A 17,614-nucleotide genomic window follows, 5' to 3' on the forward strand; every position below is an offset into this window, starting at 1 on the left:
CATATTGGTTCTCCCCCTACCCGCGCAGGTAATGATTCTTAAGTGCATGAGTTCGAGGTGATTCAGTTTTTTATGAGCGCTGTCAACTTTGGTCTCAACAGTTGAATTTCCTTCGAAACTTTCTTTGCGTGTTCAACCTGAATACCCAAATCTGCTTTGAATTTTTTTTGCGGTCAGTTGATCATTCATGCTAATGAACAGAGATCAATATTGATTTATGACCAGAACAGTGATTTGACCCGTCTTCTACTTATCAAAATTTTCTCTGCTAGATTTTAGGGCTTGTCTTGGCCTGAGAAGAGAAAATTAGTTAAAAAATCCCAACAAATAGTTGATCTTAAAATAAAGAAATTTCAAATAACGTCTTATCTGCTCAAGAAGCGTCGATGCTGAGGCTCTGCCTTGCAGCATCATTGGATCAGTGTTTGCCTTGTTCTCTACAATATCACTGAATCTGAGCTTTTTAGAGCACTTGCCGTTAGAGAATTGCTCGCCTGTTTTTCGCTTCCGTTCATTGTTTGAGTTTTGTTTTTTTTATTTCTCTGCTGCTCATTTTCATCTCTTCAAGATGAAGATAGCCAGCATCTCAATGGCTTCCTGTGACTCACTAAATCAATCGAAGTGTGGATTTCTTATGTAAAAGTTTTAATGAACTAAACAAAAATTTTGGTTTTTGTTTTAAAACATAGAGCAACAAAACTGTTACGACCCTAAAGTTTTTCAAAAGAAACTTACAGCAAGTAGCTGATGTCTTTGAGGGAGTGATCAGCCTGGGCTACCTTTTCTGCTACCGCCCTCTCTGCAAAAAAGTTTTGAGACTTCGCAATTCTGCAGCCTAGAGAACACAAAACCGGGCTGCCTTCAATATAGAGAACACAAAACCGGGCTGCCTTCAATATCCAGATTTACTTTATCCCCAGGTTTTAACTCCATTTTCATAGCAAGGGTATGTTTTTTGGGCTAACGGCTGCAGTTATATTCAATTGGGAAAGCATTTGGATCGGCTTTCATATAATATAAGCAGAGAAGAATTTTTGCATCCTTTTTCAGTCTCTCGTTTGTTTGAGAGTCTAGCAATAGTTGGGTATTGATATCCGTATTTGTACGTTCTGTTCGGCGAACAGTTGAACTCTTTGCTTCTGAAATTAAATTTGTTTTTTTATTCAAGGTTATGGAAAAATTAAGAAAATGTTCCAATTTAATTGTTTCTCAAATGAGTCAATTCAGCTTGAACAAAACACATACTGATTATACAAATTCTTCTGCTTATTAGGCAATATTTAGTTTGAAACGCAATATTCAAAAAACAATTTCTTCTCGTTCATTCAGGTCATCAATAACAAGTGATATTGATTTTCTAACAGATCTGGAAGCGCAGCAGCTTCCTGTTCATAGATGAACTGGCAGCTCTAAAGCTGTTCTTGCAACGGTTGTTCACTTCCTATCATATGCGGAAACTTGGCTCTAATCTCCGTTCCATACTGATTTGCTCCTCCAGTCGCTTCTGCTATAGCTTTAGCGGCAGTACAGTTGCGGACTTGATCAATGTCAGAGTTACAGGCAACTCGAGCACCGCTCTTCAAATAACGTGCACCAATCCGTTGATTGATTAGGAAGCACTTCTCATTTGAGGCGAATACTGCGGCCCCAACGCATCTGCCAAATCCTGATGGACCTCCTCAGGTCGCAGTGTCATGAGATCCAGTTTCCCTACCCATACTGGTTCTCCCCCGACGCTCGCAGGTAATGGTTTTTAAGAGCATGAGTTCAAGTTTGATTCAATTTTTGTTTGTTTTAGGAGCGCTGTCAACTTTGATCTACACAGTTGATTTTCCTTCGAAACTTTTTGCGTGCTCAACCTGAATGTCCAAAGCTGCCTTGAATTTTTTTGCGGTCAGTTGATCAGTCATGCTATTGAACAGAAATCAATATCGAATTATGACACGAACACTGATTTGACCAGCTTTCTACTTATCAAAATGTTCTCTGCTAAATTTTATGATTTGTTTTTGCCAGAGAAGAGAAAATTAGTTTAAAATCCCAACAAATCGTTATTCTTAAAATAGAGAAATTTCAAATAACGTGTTACCTCATAGAGAGGCGTGGATGTTGAGGCTTTGCCAAGCAGTATTATTGGATATTTGTTTTCCTGTTCTCTACATTCTCACTGAATCTGAGCTTCTTGGAACACTTAGAGAGGTAGATAGTGTCTCGCCTGTTTTTCGCTTCCGTTCAATAGGTTGGAGTTTTGTTTCTCTGCTGCTCATTTTCATCACTTTAAGATGAAAATAGGCAGTATCTCAACGGCTTCCTGTGACTCACTAAATCAATCGAAGTGTGGATATCTTATGTAAAAGTGTTAATGAACTAAACAAAAATTTTGGTTTTCGTTTTAACATAGAGCAATAAAACTTACAGCAAGTAGCTGATGTCTTTGAGGGAGTGATCAGCCTGGGCTAGTTTTTCTGCTACCGCCCTCTCTGCGAAAAGTTTTGAGACTTCGCTATTCTGCAGGTTAGAGAACACAAAACCGGGCTGCCTTCAATATCCAAATTTACTTTATCCCCAGTTTTTAACTCCATTTTCTTAGCAAGGCTGTATTTTTTGGGCCAACGGTTGCAGTTATTTTCAATTGGAAAATTATTTGAATCGCCTTCAGATAAAATAACCAGAGAAGACCTTTCGCATCTTCCAATATCTTGTTTGTTTGAGAGTCTAGCAATAGTTGGGTATTGATATCCTTATTTGTACGTTCTGTTCGGCAAACAATTTAACTCTTTGCATCTGAAATTAAATTTGTGTTTTTTCAAAGTATTGGAAAAATCAGCAAGAAAATGTTCCAGTTTAATTGTTTCTCAAATGAGTCAATTCAGCTTGAACAAAACACAGATTGATTATACGAACTGTTGCGCTGCCTATTACACAATAATTAGTTTGAAACACTATATTCAAAGAACATTATTTATTTCTTGTTCATTCAGGTTATTAATAACAAGTGATATCGAATTTCTAACAGATTTTGAAGCGCAGCAGCTTCCTGCAATTTTTTTGAGACCTGATTTTTCTTCATTACAAAAACATACATTTTTCGGTAATAAACAACTTGACTGCACCAAGGCTGTAAACGCCAGAGCAGAAACTTGTTTTACAATTTTTTCATTACGCAACTCATATTCCTGTTGACATTGTCTGTTGTACTCTTCTCTCGAAGGCGTCTAAATTATAGGTAACCTGTTGTTTTTTCAAGGTTGTTTTCCCAAAATCTATGACTTTTGGGCAATTTTTTTGACGCTAGAATATTGTTTGTCTGAAGATCTAAGTGAATTAAATCTGTGGAATGCATAAAAGGTAGAGCATTAGCAATTTCCTCGCACCTTTTGTTTTCAACATTTCATTGAGCTTGTTGCTCTTTTGATAAACCATAAAAAGGCGCGAGAATCAGGCCATTCGCTTTAAAGAAAAACCATTGGGATAGGCGAAAGATTTCTATCTCCAGTCAGATGTTTCATCAAAGATAACGTTCAACACTCGGTCTTCCAGTATCAAATCATCTTCAGCACTCTTCTTAGCTTTTTTGATCACACATTTAATTCGACCTTAAATTCCAAAACTGCATGCATAAAAAACACAAAAACTGCCTGAGCCCTATCGAATATCCTCACGAATTTTCAAACCGTAAGTTTGAAGAGGAAAGTGGCGCCAAGCTGTAGATAGTATTTTGTTTCTGAACCCGCCCATCGTGATTTTCTTTTCTTTCACTCGCGATTCGATGGCATCTTCGTGGTTTTGCCTGATTAAAAACGCTCTGAAACAAAAAAGTCCAGTACGAATTTAATGAAATTCATATTAAAACCAGTACCCGTCGGCAGTTTCCTTTTGAACAAAAATTCGGTAAGTCTTCTTTTCAGTAAAATCATCAATTTAAAAACTAAAAATCTAAGTAAGCATTTCTCGATTCAGTCAACTTTTCTTGCAAAATATCTAACTGCTAGTCAAAACCGTACTCAGAGCGTTATAAGGGCTACTTTTTACACGACTAGATAGTTTTTTCTTATTTTCATGTGAGACTTGGAGCTTCATCGCAGTCAGTTCTTCTTCAGCAGCTTCTAGTTCGCCTTTCAGAAATTCGTTGCCTCTTAAGAAAGCCAAGTTGCTCCCGATAGTTTCTTTTTCTTTTAGCTATGCTTTCGGCACTTTTCCCCGTTTTTTGACTGCCGAAGACGAATTTTTTCTGTATTCTTCATTACTCTATTCCTGCAACTTTCTGGGATTCTAAAAAACATAGGAATTTTGATAAAAACAACACTGCATATAGTTGATAAAACCTAGTTAGGAGCAAAAATTATCGATATAATTGCAAGTTTCATAGCAAATTTCCTAATACAGTAAATTTTTGATGAAGATCAGTTTGCATATTGCTGGTACAATCTAGTTAGGTGCAAAAATTGGTCAGAAAACTAAAATAACTCATTTCAAGAATTTCAAGAAAAAGAAGACTTTCAATAGTCTTTTCTACTAATTGCAAACGTTATCACAGTTTTCCGAATCCAATTTTTTTTTGCTACAGATAACACTGCAGTAAAGAGCAAAAAAGGTCCATAAAACTAAAAATTCTCGTTTTCTCATTTCACTACCACCTTGAGAAATAGAAGATTTCGAGAGAAGAGTTATTTTCTAATCGCAACTATTATCGCGATTTCCTTATTCCGCTGAAAATTTTACATGATTATTATAGCATATCGTAGGTAATACTTGATTTAAGCAAAAAAGACCGATAAATCTAAATAATCGCTTTTCACAGGTATCTCGAGAAAAAAGAAGATTTTCGATAGAAGAGTTTTTTTACTAATAGCAACTATTCTCGCAATTTCTCAATTCAGTTGGATTCTTTTTGATGAATCACACAGCAAATAGTAGGTACAAAATAGTTTGGAGCAAAAAGAACCGATAAAACTAAATTATCGAATTTCACATATCTCGAGAAAAAAGAAAAGAAAACTTTTGAGAGAAGACTTCTTTTTTTAAATACTAATCGAAACTGTTGCAATTTCTCCATTCAGTTGGAATTTTTTCATGAATCACCCAGCAGTTAGTAGGTACAACATAGTTTGGAGCAAAAAAGACCGATAAAACTAAATTATCGCATTTCACAAGTATCTCGAGAAAAAAATAAAGAGGACTCTCGAGAGAAAACTCTTCTTGTTTTATACTAATCGCAATTTCTCCAATCAGTTGGAATTTTTCATGAATCACACAGCATATAGTGGGAACAACGTAGTATAGAGCAAAAAGACCGATAAAACTAAATTATCTAATTTCTAGAGAGAAGACTTTTCTAGAGAGAAGACTAGAGAGAAAACTTTCGAGAGAAGACTTTTGAAAGAAGACTCTTCTTTTCTTCTAATCCCAACTATTATCGCAATTCTTTGAATTTAGTAGATTTTTATAATTCACACTATATACGGCAGTTACAACCTAGTTAAAAGCAAAAAAGAGCGATAAAATTAAAATGTCACATATCACAAGCATCTTTAGAAAAAGAGGACTTTCAAGAGAAGTGTTCTTTTTTTAACTAATCGCAACTATTTCTGCAATTTTCCGAATCCACTAGAATTTTACTACAAACCAAACTTTATAAAGCAGTTACAACCTAGTTAAGAGCAAAAATAAAGATAAATTTAAATTTGCACATTTCACAAGCTTCTCGAGAGAAAGAAGACTTTAAAGAGAAGAGTCTTCGTTTTTTTAACTAATCGCAACTATTACTGCAATTTCCCGAATCCACTAAAATTTTACTACAAATCAAACGGTATACAGCATTTACAATCTAGTTAAGAGCAAAAAGAGCAATAATGTTAAAATTTCACTTTTCACAAGCTGCTCGAGAAAAAGACTTTCAAGAGAAGAGTCTTCGTTTTTTAACTAATTGCAACTATTACTGCAATTACCCGAATCCGCTAGAATTTTACAAATCAAACTGTATACAGCAGTTACCAACTAGTTGAACAAACTAGTCACTTACAACTAAAATATCACATTTCAGAACCGTCTCGAGAAAAAGAAAAGGAACTAGAGAAGAGTCTTCTTTTTTACTAATTGCAACTATTTTTGCAATTTCCCGATTCTACTGGAATTTTTACATGAATCCCATTTCTTTTCATAAATTTTTCGTTTTTTAATTTCCCTTCTTTTCATTTATTAAGCTAACCCGGAAGATAGCTATGTAAGTTTTCTTAGCCTCGATTGCTAAATAATGAAATGTATTTGTTGCTCTACTTCTTTTTTCACTTTGATCTTCAACTTTCAAAAAGCAGGAACTGAGCAAGAAATTTTAGAAAAGCAAGAAAAAGTGTTTGTTTTGTGTTTTGTTTCTGTGCATATTTTCCGCATTGTGGCATATATCATTCTATCATTATCCTAAGAAGTCTTACTGCATTTTCCCGAATCCATTAGAATTTTACTGCAAATCAAACTGTATACAGCAGTTGCAACCTAGTTAAAAGCAAAAAGAGCGATAAAATTAAAATTTCACATTTCACAAGCTTCTCGAGAAAAAGAAGACTTTCAAGAAAACTCTTCTTGTTTTATACTAATCGCAATTTCTCCAATCAGTTGGAATTTTTCATGAATCACACAGCATATAGTGGGAACAACGTAGTATAGAGCAAAAAGACCGATAAAACTAAATTATCTAATTTCTAGAGAGAAGACTTTTCTAGAGAGAAGACTAGAGAGAAAACTTTCGAGAGAAGACTTTTGAAAGAAGACTCTTCTTTTCTTCTAATCGCAACTATTATCGCAATTCTTTGAATTTAGTAGATTTTTATAATTCACACTATATACGGCAGTTACAACCTAGTTAAAAGCAAAAAAGAGCGATAAAATTAAAATGTCACATATCACAAGCATCTTTAGAAAAAGAGGACTTTCAAGAGAAGTGTTCTTTTTTTAACTAATTGCAACTATTTCTGCAATTTTCCGAATCCACTAGAATTTTACTACAAACCAAACTTTATAAAGCAGTTACAACCTAGTTAAGAGCAAAAATAAAGATAAATTTAAAGTTGCACATTTCACAAGCTTCTCGAGAGAAAGAAGACTTTAAAGAGAAGAGTCTTCGTTTTTTTAACTAATCGCAACTATTACTGCAATTTCCCGAATCCACTAAAATTTTACTACAAATCAAACGGTATACAGCATTTACAATCTAGTTAAGAGCAAAAAGAGCAATAATGTTAAAATTTCACTTTTCACAAGCTGCTCGAGAAAAAGACTTTCAAGAGAAGAGTCTTCGTTTTTTAACTAATTGCAACTATTACTGCAATTACCCGAATCCGCTAGAATTTTACAAATCAAACTGTATACAGCAGTTACCAACTAGTTGAACAAACTAGTCACTTACAACTAAAATATCACATTTCAGAACCGTCTCGAGAAAAAGAAAAGGAACTAGAGAAGAGTCTTCTTTTTTACTAATTGCAACTATTTTTGCAATTTCCCGATTCTACTGGAATTTTTACATGAATCCCATTTCTTTTCATAAATTTTTCGTTTTTTAATTTCCCTTCTTTTCATTTATTAAGCTAACCCGGAAGATAGCTATGTAAGTTTTCTTAGCCTCGATTGCTAAATAATGAAATGTATTTGTTGCTCTACTTCTTTTTTCACTTTGATCTTCAACTTTCAAAAAGCAGGAACTGAGCAAGAAATTTTAGAAAAGCAAGAAAAAGTGTTTGTTTTGTGTTTTGTTTCTGTGCATATTTTCCGCATTGTGGCATATATCATTCTATCATTATCCTAAGAAGTCTTACTGCATTTTCCCGAATCCATTAGAATTTTACTGCAAATCAAACTGTATACAGCAGTTGCAACCTAGTTAAAAGCAAAAAGAGCGATAAAATTAAAATTTCACATTTCACAAGCTTCTCGAGAAAAAGAAGACTTTCAAGAAAAGAGTCTTCGTTTTTTTTACTAATCGCAACTTTTATCGCAATTTTCCGAATCCGTTGGAATTCTGACCTGAATCACACTGCAAATTTTAGGTGCAAATAAGTTTGGACCAAAAAAGACCGATTAAACTAAGACATCGCATTTCACAATTATCTGGAGAAAAAAGAAAAGAATCTCTAGAGGACTTATTTTTTTAATACTAATCGCAACTGTTATCGCAATTTCTGCATTCAGTTGGAATTCTTTCATGAATCACACAGCATGTAGTAGGAACAACATTGTTTAGAGCGAAAAAGACCGATAAAACTAAAATATCATTTCACAAGCATCTCGTGAAAAATTTCGAAGACTTTCTAATCGCAACTATTATTACAATTCTTCGAATTTCGCAGATTTTTTTAATTCACACTATATACGGCAGTTACAAGCTACTTAAGAGCAAAAAAAGCGATTAAATTAAAATGTCACATTTCACAAGCATCTTGAGAAAAAAAAGACTTTCAAGTGAAGTGGTCTTTTTTAACTAATCGCAACTATTTCTGCAATTTTCCGAATCCACTAGAATTTTACTACAAACCAAACTTTATAAAGCAGTTACAACCTAGTTAAGAGCAAAAATAAAGATAAATTTAAAGTTTCACATTTCACCAGCTTCTCGAGAAAAAGAAGACTTTAAAGAGAAGAGTCTTCGTTTTTTAACTAATCGCAACTATTACTGCAATTTCCCGAATCCACTAGAATTTTTCTACAAATCAAACTGTATACAGCAGTTAAAACCTAGTTAAAAGCAAAAAGAGCGATAAAATTAAAATCTCACTTTTCACGAGCTTCTCGAGGAAAAGAAGACTTTCAAGAGAAGAGTCTTCGTTTTTTAACTAATCGCAACTATTACTGCAATTTCCCGAATCCACTAGAATTTTACTGCAAATCAAACTGTATACAGCAGTTAAAACCTAGTTAAAAGCAAAAAGAGCGATAAAATTAAAATTTCACTTTTCACGAGCTTCTCGAGGAAAAGAAGACTTTAAAGAGAAGAGTCTTCGTTTTTTAACTAATCGCAACTATTACTGCAATTTCCCGAATCCACTAGAATTTTTCTACAAATCAAACTGTATACAGCAGTTAAAACCTAGTTAAAAGCAAAAAGAGCGATAAAATTAAAATCTCACTTTTCACGAGCTTCTCGAGGAAAAGAAGACTTTCAAGAGAAGAGTCTTCTTTTTTTAACTAATCGCAACTATTACTGCAATTTCCCGAATCCACTAGAATTTTACTGCAAATCAAACTGTATACAGCAGTTAAAACCTAGTTAAAAGCAAAAAGAGCGATAAAATTAAAATTTCACTTTTCACGAGCTTCTCGAGGAAAAGAAGACTTTCAAGAGAAGAGTCTTCGTTTTTTAACTAATCGCAACTATTACTGCAATTTCCCGAATCCACTAGAATTTTTCTACAAATCAAACTGTATACAGCAGTTAAAACCTAGTTAAAAGCAAAAAGAGCGATAAAATTAAAATCTCACTTTTCACGAGCTTCTCGAGGAAAAGAAGACTTTCAAGAGAAGAGTCTTCTTTTTTTAACTAATCGCAACTATTACTGCAATTTCCCGAATCCACTAGAATTTTACTGCAAATCAAACTGTATACAGCAGTTAAAACCTAGTTAAAAGCAAAAAGAGCGATAAAATTAAAATTTCACTTTTCACGAGCTTCTCGAGGAAAAGAAGACTTTCAAGAGAAGAGTCTTCGTTTTTTAACTAATCGCAACTATTACTGCAATTTCCCGAATCCACTAGAATTTTTCTACAAATCAAACTGTATACAGCATTTACAATCTAGTTAAGAGCAAAAGAGCAATACTGTTAAAATTTCACTTTTCACAAGCTGCTCGAGAAAAAGTCTTTCAGGAGAAGAGCCTTTGTTTTTTAACTAATCGCAACTATTACTGCAATTACCCGAATCCGCTAGAATTTTAAAACAAATCAAACTGTATACAGCAGTTACAAACTAGTTAAAAGCAAAAAGAGCGATAAAATTAAAATTTCACTTTTCACGAGCTTCTCGAGAAAAAGAAGATTTTCAAGAGAAGAGTCTTCGTTTTTTAACTAATCGCAACTATTACTGCAATCTCCCGAATCCACTAGAATTTTACTGCAAATCAAACTGTATACAGCAGTTAAAACCTAGTTAAAACAAAAAGAGGGATAAAATTAAAAATTCACATTTCACGAGCTTCTTGAGAAAAAGAAGACTTTCAAGAGAAGAGTCTTCGTTTTTTAACTTATTGCAACTATTACTGCAATTTCCCGAATCCATTAGAATTTTACTACAAATCAAACTGTATACAGCATTTACAATCTAGTTAAGAGCAAAAGAGCAATAATGTTAAAATTTCACTTTTCACAAGCTGCTCGAGAAAAAGACTTTCAAGAAAAGAGTCTTTGTTTTTTAACTAATCGCAACTATTACTGCAATTACCCGAATCCGCTAGAATTTTACAACAAATCAAACTGTATACAGCAGTTACAAACTAGTTGAACAAACTAGTCACTTACAACTAAAATATCACTTTTCAGAACCATCTCGAGAAACAGAAAAGGAACTAGAGAAGAGTCTTCTTTTTACTAATTGCAACTACTTTTGCAATTTCCCGATTCCACTGGAATTTTTACATGAATCCCATTTCTTTTCATAAATTTTTCGTTTTTTAATTTCCCTTCTTTTCATTTATTAAGCTTACCCGGAAGATAGCTATGCAAGTTTTCTTAGCCTCGATTGCTAAATAATGAAACGTATTTGTTGCTCTACTTCTTTTTTCAATTTCATCTTCAACTTTCAAAAAGCAGGAACTGAGCAAGAAATTTTAAAAAGCAAGACGTGTTTGTTTTGTGTTTTGTTTCTGTGCATATGTTCCGCATTGTGGCATATATCATTCTATCGTTATCCTAAGAACTCTTATTTTATCAGCTCTGCTTTTATCTGTTGTTAAAAATATTGATTTAAGCCTTTTTATCATTTTTTTATTTTCTTTTCAGTTGATTTTGTTTAACATAGGGCGATACTATTCCATTTGAAAATTTTGCGATTATTTTTGCGGTCTTAGTTTTGATTTTTTTCTATTTCACTTATTATGTTCTTTGTCTTTTTTTTTGTTGATTATTTTAGTTCGCGCTATAGTTTGAACTCTTGTCTTCGATATCTTTAATGGGAAAGAAGTACATCTTCTTTTTTTTCTTTCTTGCGTTGGTTGCAATAATAGAAATTTAGTTCTTTGATCCTGTAATTTAGTATTTCTTTTATTTTGAATAATTCGGTTTAATTTTTACGGATATTACCTGACTTATGCTTTCACAATTTCTTTTTGGTCGCACAGTTGAAAGTGGAGTTCTCTTTACTGGCTTTTTATAATGAGTCTGTTCATGATATTTTGTAACCCTGTTAATCTTTTGATCCTATTGTTGTTTGGCCGTCCAAAGTATTTTGCTGTTTTGGCCTTTTCCACGCTACTGATTTTTAAAAATAAATTTCAGTTATCAATATTTCTTTAGATGTTTTTTGTGTCATTTTTTTTCCAGATGTTTCAAATTGTCGTTTTTTGTTGTTACTGAATGATGTCGTAATTGTTTCGACTTTAACTTTATACCGTTATGTCAGTTCTCAATTCTTTTTCTTGGCGACAATGGTGGAAATTTATGCTAATTTTTAAACAAATCTGACGTCATGAAAAGTTAATGTTTTGAGACAAGGTAGTAGTTCCGGCTGTAATTACCGTTGTCCTTGTGAAATTCTGAAGCTTGGAGCCACTTCCGGAATTCTTCCGTTTATGTTTTTGCGTTACCTTTTGATAACGTTTTTGGTTTTACATAACTCACGGTTTTCACGTCTGACTTACCTCACTCACTGTTTCAACTGAATGGATTTTATATTCTTGCAAACATTAAATTACGCAATAAAGTGAATACGGTCAATGTCAAAAGAGCAAAAACAAAAGATACGTGATAAAACGCTAAAGCTCGGTCCTTAAGTCTTAATGCCTTAGGTGATCAAAGTTCATTAGAGTGATTGATAGCTGCATCTTGAGTATTAAACTTAATGGCTTTCACTTTAGTAAGTATCATTTTAGAATCTACCTGAACCTGCACACCGAATTAGAACACTATTTGAAACTTGAAAACTTTGTCAATTTCTGTCAATCCCGATGTACGTCAACGCGTCAACGGAGGATTTTTGTCCGCAATCTGCATTTTATGTTTTCATGAATGAGGCATCACAAGCTTGTTTGTTTTTGTAAAACTTTTTGGAGGAGCTCTTTAAAATTAAACGGAAAAGACCATTTTGAAAGGAAGTACAGTAACAGCAATGCACGTGAAGGTACTTGAGATTTTTCACCGATTCTGCGTTTGGCTGATAACGCTAATGAACTTTCGAGCAGCTGCTTAGAGAATGTAAAGCCATACTTAATTATACGAGCTTTTTGCCCCAGCTACTGCCTTTTGTACAGAATGTGCTCTTTGCCGATAATTATTTTTCGAATCAATCAACCTGTGATTTTGAAAGCTATTTGGGTAGAAGGCAGGAAAACGGAAATAGCCCTAGAACTAGAAAAATTTAAAACGAGAAGTTTTGTCTAGATTTAGTTTTGACTAGATTTAGTTTTGACTATATTTAGTTTTGACTAGATTTAGTTTTAACATTGTTGATTCTGACTTGCAATGTCATGTTTGCATTATTCTGCGATCTAGAAATTGAAATGGCTGAAATTATAACATTTCTCTCCTTAGGATTGAAAACAGTTTCCGTTCATAGAGTATCAACACTCTAAACTTGAGCAAAATAACTTCTAAAATTCTCTACAGGTGGGTTTTTTAATCAAAAGCTGAATGTCACGAACATATACAACGCTGGATCTGAAATTGCAAGTAATTTTTTGATCAATAGGAGGAGGGTTTTCGAGAATTCGCCAACTTGCTCTGGTATCAAGAACTGTTTGACATTTTATCTTTATATGTCTTACGAAACTAAAATTGGGGTCTGAATACATCAGAATGTAGAATTTTTTTTCTAAATTGTATATTGAACGGCCCATTAAAGTGAAGCATTTATTCAACAAGTATATCAATTTTCGATCGAAAACGATTATGATTTCAGCCTTGTCTTCCAAAATTTTGCATTTCAAGTAAGGGGAATTTGCTCTTACTTTCAATGGTAACTTTTTCTGTCCTTGTTGTTGCGTTGCTTTGGCAGTCATCACCTTTGTTATAAATTTGATGGCATGTGATTTTTGCTATGTTGGTTTCATTGTTCCAACCCCACTTGTGGGGGAGGAACTATATACTCAAATGGGTTTTTTTGTTCAGACATTTTGGGCGATCAATATATTCATCGTAGAGAAATGTGAGTAGTGTCATTAAAAAGCCTGTCCAGCGTAGAATTCAAAACTAAAAAGATTTTTTTATAATTTCGTTGTTTTCGAGGAGTTATCGGGGATTGAAGTTCTGTGTGAACACGGGATATTTGGCATGATTTTGTTCACTTTTAGTGTAATTTTTCTTCAAATTAAGATATTTTTTTAATAGCAGCACAGCGATATCTGTGGCTATTATTGGCCTTCTCTTGGTTTTTTTTATCTCGTCGTCAGGATTTTTGCTACGACCATATGAAATCACAGCCACTTTTTGTTCATTCGTTCATGCAATTTCAACTGAATTGCATGCGTGACGTCATTTTTCGCTCTTAGTGGAGCTAGTTTTTTTTGTTCAATCGCGTGATTGAAATTTTGGTCAAATGAGTGCTTGTCACACTAATTGAAGGTTATTTGAGAGCAGCAAATAGAAACAGCAATAAGTTAGACAGATTCTTAGTCAAAATTTAACATCTCAGCCCTTAATGGACAGAATAAGTTTCTTTTTAGTCGGTCTTTTTTACCTTCTTTTTGCGACTACCGATCCATGAAGCTATTGCGCCTCTTCTGGCAATGTGCCAGCTATGTTTTTGTTTTTTCGTCTTTCAATCTTCTTTCTTCGCTATCACGCATATTCTCCGCTTTCAAATGACTGTTTTTACATTTGACCTCTTAATTTGTGTGATCTCATTTCCGAAATAAATTTTAAATTTTTCGCAAATGTTTTCATTCAAAAACATATTGAGTGTTACATCAGAAAATCCATGGGCTCAATTGCTGTGATCTTTATTTTACAGTGCGTAATCGTTTCGCAGCTATTACTGCAATCTTTCGGCTATGTGAACAAAATCGATTAAAATAGGTCAAATTTGGGCCTCTTTGTTTTTTTTTTCTGTTTAAGAGGTTATTCGAGGAAGTAACGGTGATTTGAGAAGTCTTAGGTCTGTTTTAGGTCTGTAGCTTTTAGGTTTATTCTATATTATTCTCTGCATAATTTTTGACAGGATAATTTTTGTTCATACACTTGATTCTAATCACTTTGTTCATACACTTGGTTCATAGACTTGATTCAATAAGTCAGTCAAATTTTGAACATTTTTAAAGGCAATATTTTGAAGTTGCATTTTTATAGGAAGAGAAATTATACGATACAATAGATCCCTTTATGAGAAGTACAATTTTTCGTATTTAAGTTCAGCCTTGTTTTACTTGTTATTTTTATTAATAGCCGGACAGCGATAGCTATTAATGTTTTTTTTATTTTATCTTATCTTGGTTTTTTGTCGTCAAGACTTTTTTTACAATCATATGTTGTCACAACCACAAAATAATAATTCAAAATTACATTTCACGCCACAAAAGGAAACAATCTTGAGTAGCTAATAGACGAAAAGTCTAGTTCTGGTCTCATAGAGAAGTTTAATGGCAAACACGAATTATATTTGAGAGCTCTTTTTTTTAGAAAACTTTTCATATTTTTTTCTTGGATCACCTAGAGACTTTTTTTTCATATCTAGGTTCCGTTAAAGAGAAACCTGATTTACAGTCAAGTGAAGCCCAATGAACAAAAAAATTGTTTTAAAGGAATCGCTGGTGTTTTTTTGGCTGCGACTCTGAGTTTTCGTTATTTTAATTAAATGCAATTTTGATTTTCTTTTTGAAGTTTTTGCCAAATTTTTAGATTCCTATTGCCTAATCTCGTTGACTAACAGTGCAATAGATTACCTAATGACCATTAAGTGAACCTATCTAGAGCTTTCAGTGGACCGCTAATGGCTGATAATGCTTTAAATAGGATTTTTCGAGATTTTTTTACATTTACCGATAATGAACTTAATTTCATGAATTGTAAGTCAGTCCCAATAATGAAAGGAAGCGCTTCGTTTCTGCTGCAATCAAAATTATTCTGGTTAGTGGTTTTCTCTAACTATTTGTTATATGACTTCAATGCCACAAGATTTTAAGAACTAAAAAAAATTTTCTTATTATTGGTTCCTCTTGAAATCTATCACGTTATGCATTATCCTGATATTGATATCTCCCTTTGGCTTGGAGAAGACTTTCAGTGGATCATGGATAATTTTCTCAGAGAAAGCTTATGGTTTAAATGACTCCGACACTCTCTTTTCGCACTTTTCTACTGAATTTTATGTTTTTGCCTGTATTTGTTGTTGTTTCCATTGTCATAAGACTTATTGTGATGTCTTTTTGATTAACTATGCATGACAATAATTCTTGTCCTCAAATCGAGCCATACGCTATATTTGAGCGTATTTATTGACTTCCGTTGAAAGCTATTGAATTTAATGGCTGTTAACACTTTAAAAATAATTTTTTGAAATTTTTGAAAATTAACCCTAGCTTAAACTTATTTTGGTGAACATCGAGAAGTTAGTCTCAGTAATGACCGGGTGCCCTTCTTTTTTACTGCAACCAAAATAAACTAGTTAGTGGTTTTATATTTAACTATTGGTGTTATGACATCGATGCACAAGTTTTCATATTTTTTGTTAATTTTTTTGGTATTTTTCTTAATTTTGGTTCCATTTTGAATCTCGAAACATTATCCTAATATCAATAGTTGCACTGGTTTAGATATTGAATTTATTGGATCATACATAATGTTTTCTGGGAAAAACCTCGAGCACTTTTCTACTAATTTTTAGATTTTGCCTGTGTTTGTTGTTATTTTCATAGTCAATGACTTATTGTGATGTGCTATTGATGACTTATCAGCAACAAACATCCTTGTTGTCTCATCGAGGCGTAATTTAGCGTATTTATTAGCTTCCGTTGAAAGCTATTGAATTTAATGGCGTTGATGCTACGGGTTTTCTCAAAAATTTTGTGGTTTTAATGTATTTGTTAATATTTGACTTTTTGAAATTATATCGATAAAAAAGAGGAATCCCATTGCTGTTAAAAAATTAATTGAACATAGAAGTTTTAGTTGAAAGTTCATGCTTTCGACACTTTTCTTGCTCATTTTTTTTAATTATCTGTTTTTGCTTTTTTATTCTTTAGGTAGCCGTAAAATGCTGACAGGTCCCATAAGCTTGTAATTGAGGATTGAATGAACGATGTTACCCGAAGCAGTCTGTTTATTGCGAATAGTCTTAAAGTTTATGATATACGTTTTTAAGATTTTTAAGGATTTTTCAATTCTTTCAGTTTTTGTTGTTCCTTTCGTCAATTTGTTACTTATTCTCATCATTGAGAGATCACAATTCCACGTGTTTTAAAAACTAACATGTTTACCAGTATTATGACGTAACCGGTGATTTGTTTGTCGGACAATATGCGTTTTCATAAAGATTTATTTTTGTGGTGTGTTTTTGTTTCTTTTTTTCTTCCTTTAGCACAATCGCGTAATAATAGATCCGAATGATTTTCAAACGTGGCCCAATTGAACTTATTTATTCTTTCATTATAGTTTTAGTTGAATAAGTATAAAGAGAGGTTAAAATAAAGATACTTAATATTCAGATAATAGCTAATGATTTGTGTTTTCGCCATGTTTGTAATTTGTTGTCCTTAATTTTTTGAGTTTTTTTGCGTCTGTAGTCCGTTGCTATGGCTTAGTCTAACCAGAGACAGGTTCTATTGGTTCCATTATGTTTCTTTTCTAATTTTATCCGGGGTTATTTTGTAAAAAGCTAATTTTTTAAAGACTCGAAATTATTTGGTTTTCGAATTTCGCCTCATTATTTTTTCTTTGCGTCGTCTTGTTACCTAGTCTTCTTAAAGAATAATCCCATCTGATGATTTGTTAGAAAAAAGTAAATTTGTGTATTTAGGGTTTTGTCTGATTGTAATTTGACGTTGACACAAGTGCTTTTAAATTAAGGTATTGAGTTTTTTCCGTGAAGTTTTTGTTTAATAGCCGCCCTCATCTTCTCAGCCGGCTATTATAGCGCTCCTATTTTTTTTTTACTTCGTCGAATAAAAAAAGTTTTCGCTTTACCTCATTTTGCCGCTTTTTCAACATTTTGCGTGATATCTTTTTGATTTCTCTAGGCTAGTTTCTCTCTTCTCTCATTCTGCTAAAAGTGATTTTGAACATCACTTGCTCATCAATGCAATTCAAAATGAACAGAGTCAGTATAAAAAATTGAAGTCAGAAGTAGAAACGGGATAAACCCAGAAAGCCCAATTTTAGATGCCCGCTATTTGAAAGTCGTTCCTATAAGTCTTGGTTACCATCTATTATGCTTATTGGTATTGATAGTAGCCCCTGTAGCCTCTCTCTAAGAGACAGAAGTATG

General features: G+C 33.3%; 1 protein-coding gene across 2 annotated transcripts in view; it reads left to right on the plus strand.

Moving 5' to 3' along the window:
• Positions 1 to 17,614, plus strand: part of LOC142344823 (eukaryotic translation initiation factor 3 subunit A-like) — a 143,114-nt gene that overhangs the window by 103,022 nt on the left and 22,478 nt on the right. The window lies entirely within an intron of this gene.

The sequence above is a fragment of the Convolutriloba macropyga genome, chromosome 8 (assembly GCF_964194025.1).
Source record: "Convolutriloba macropyga chromosome 8, txConMacr16.3, whole genome shotgun sequence".
NCBI lineage: Eukaryota > Metazoa > Xenacoelomorpha > Acoela > Convolutidae > Convolutriloba > Convolutriloba macropyga.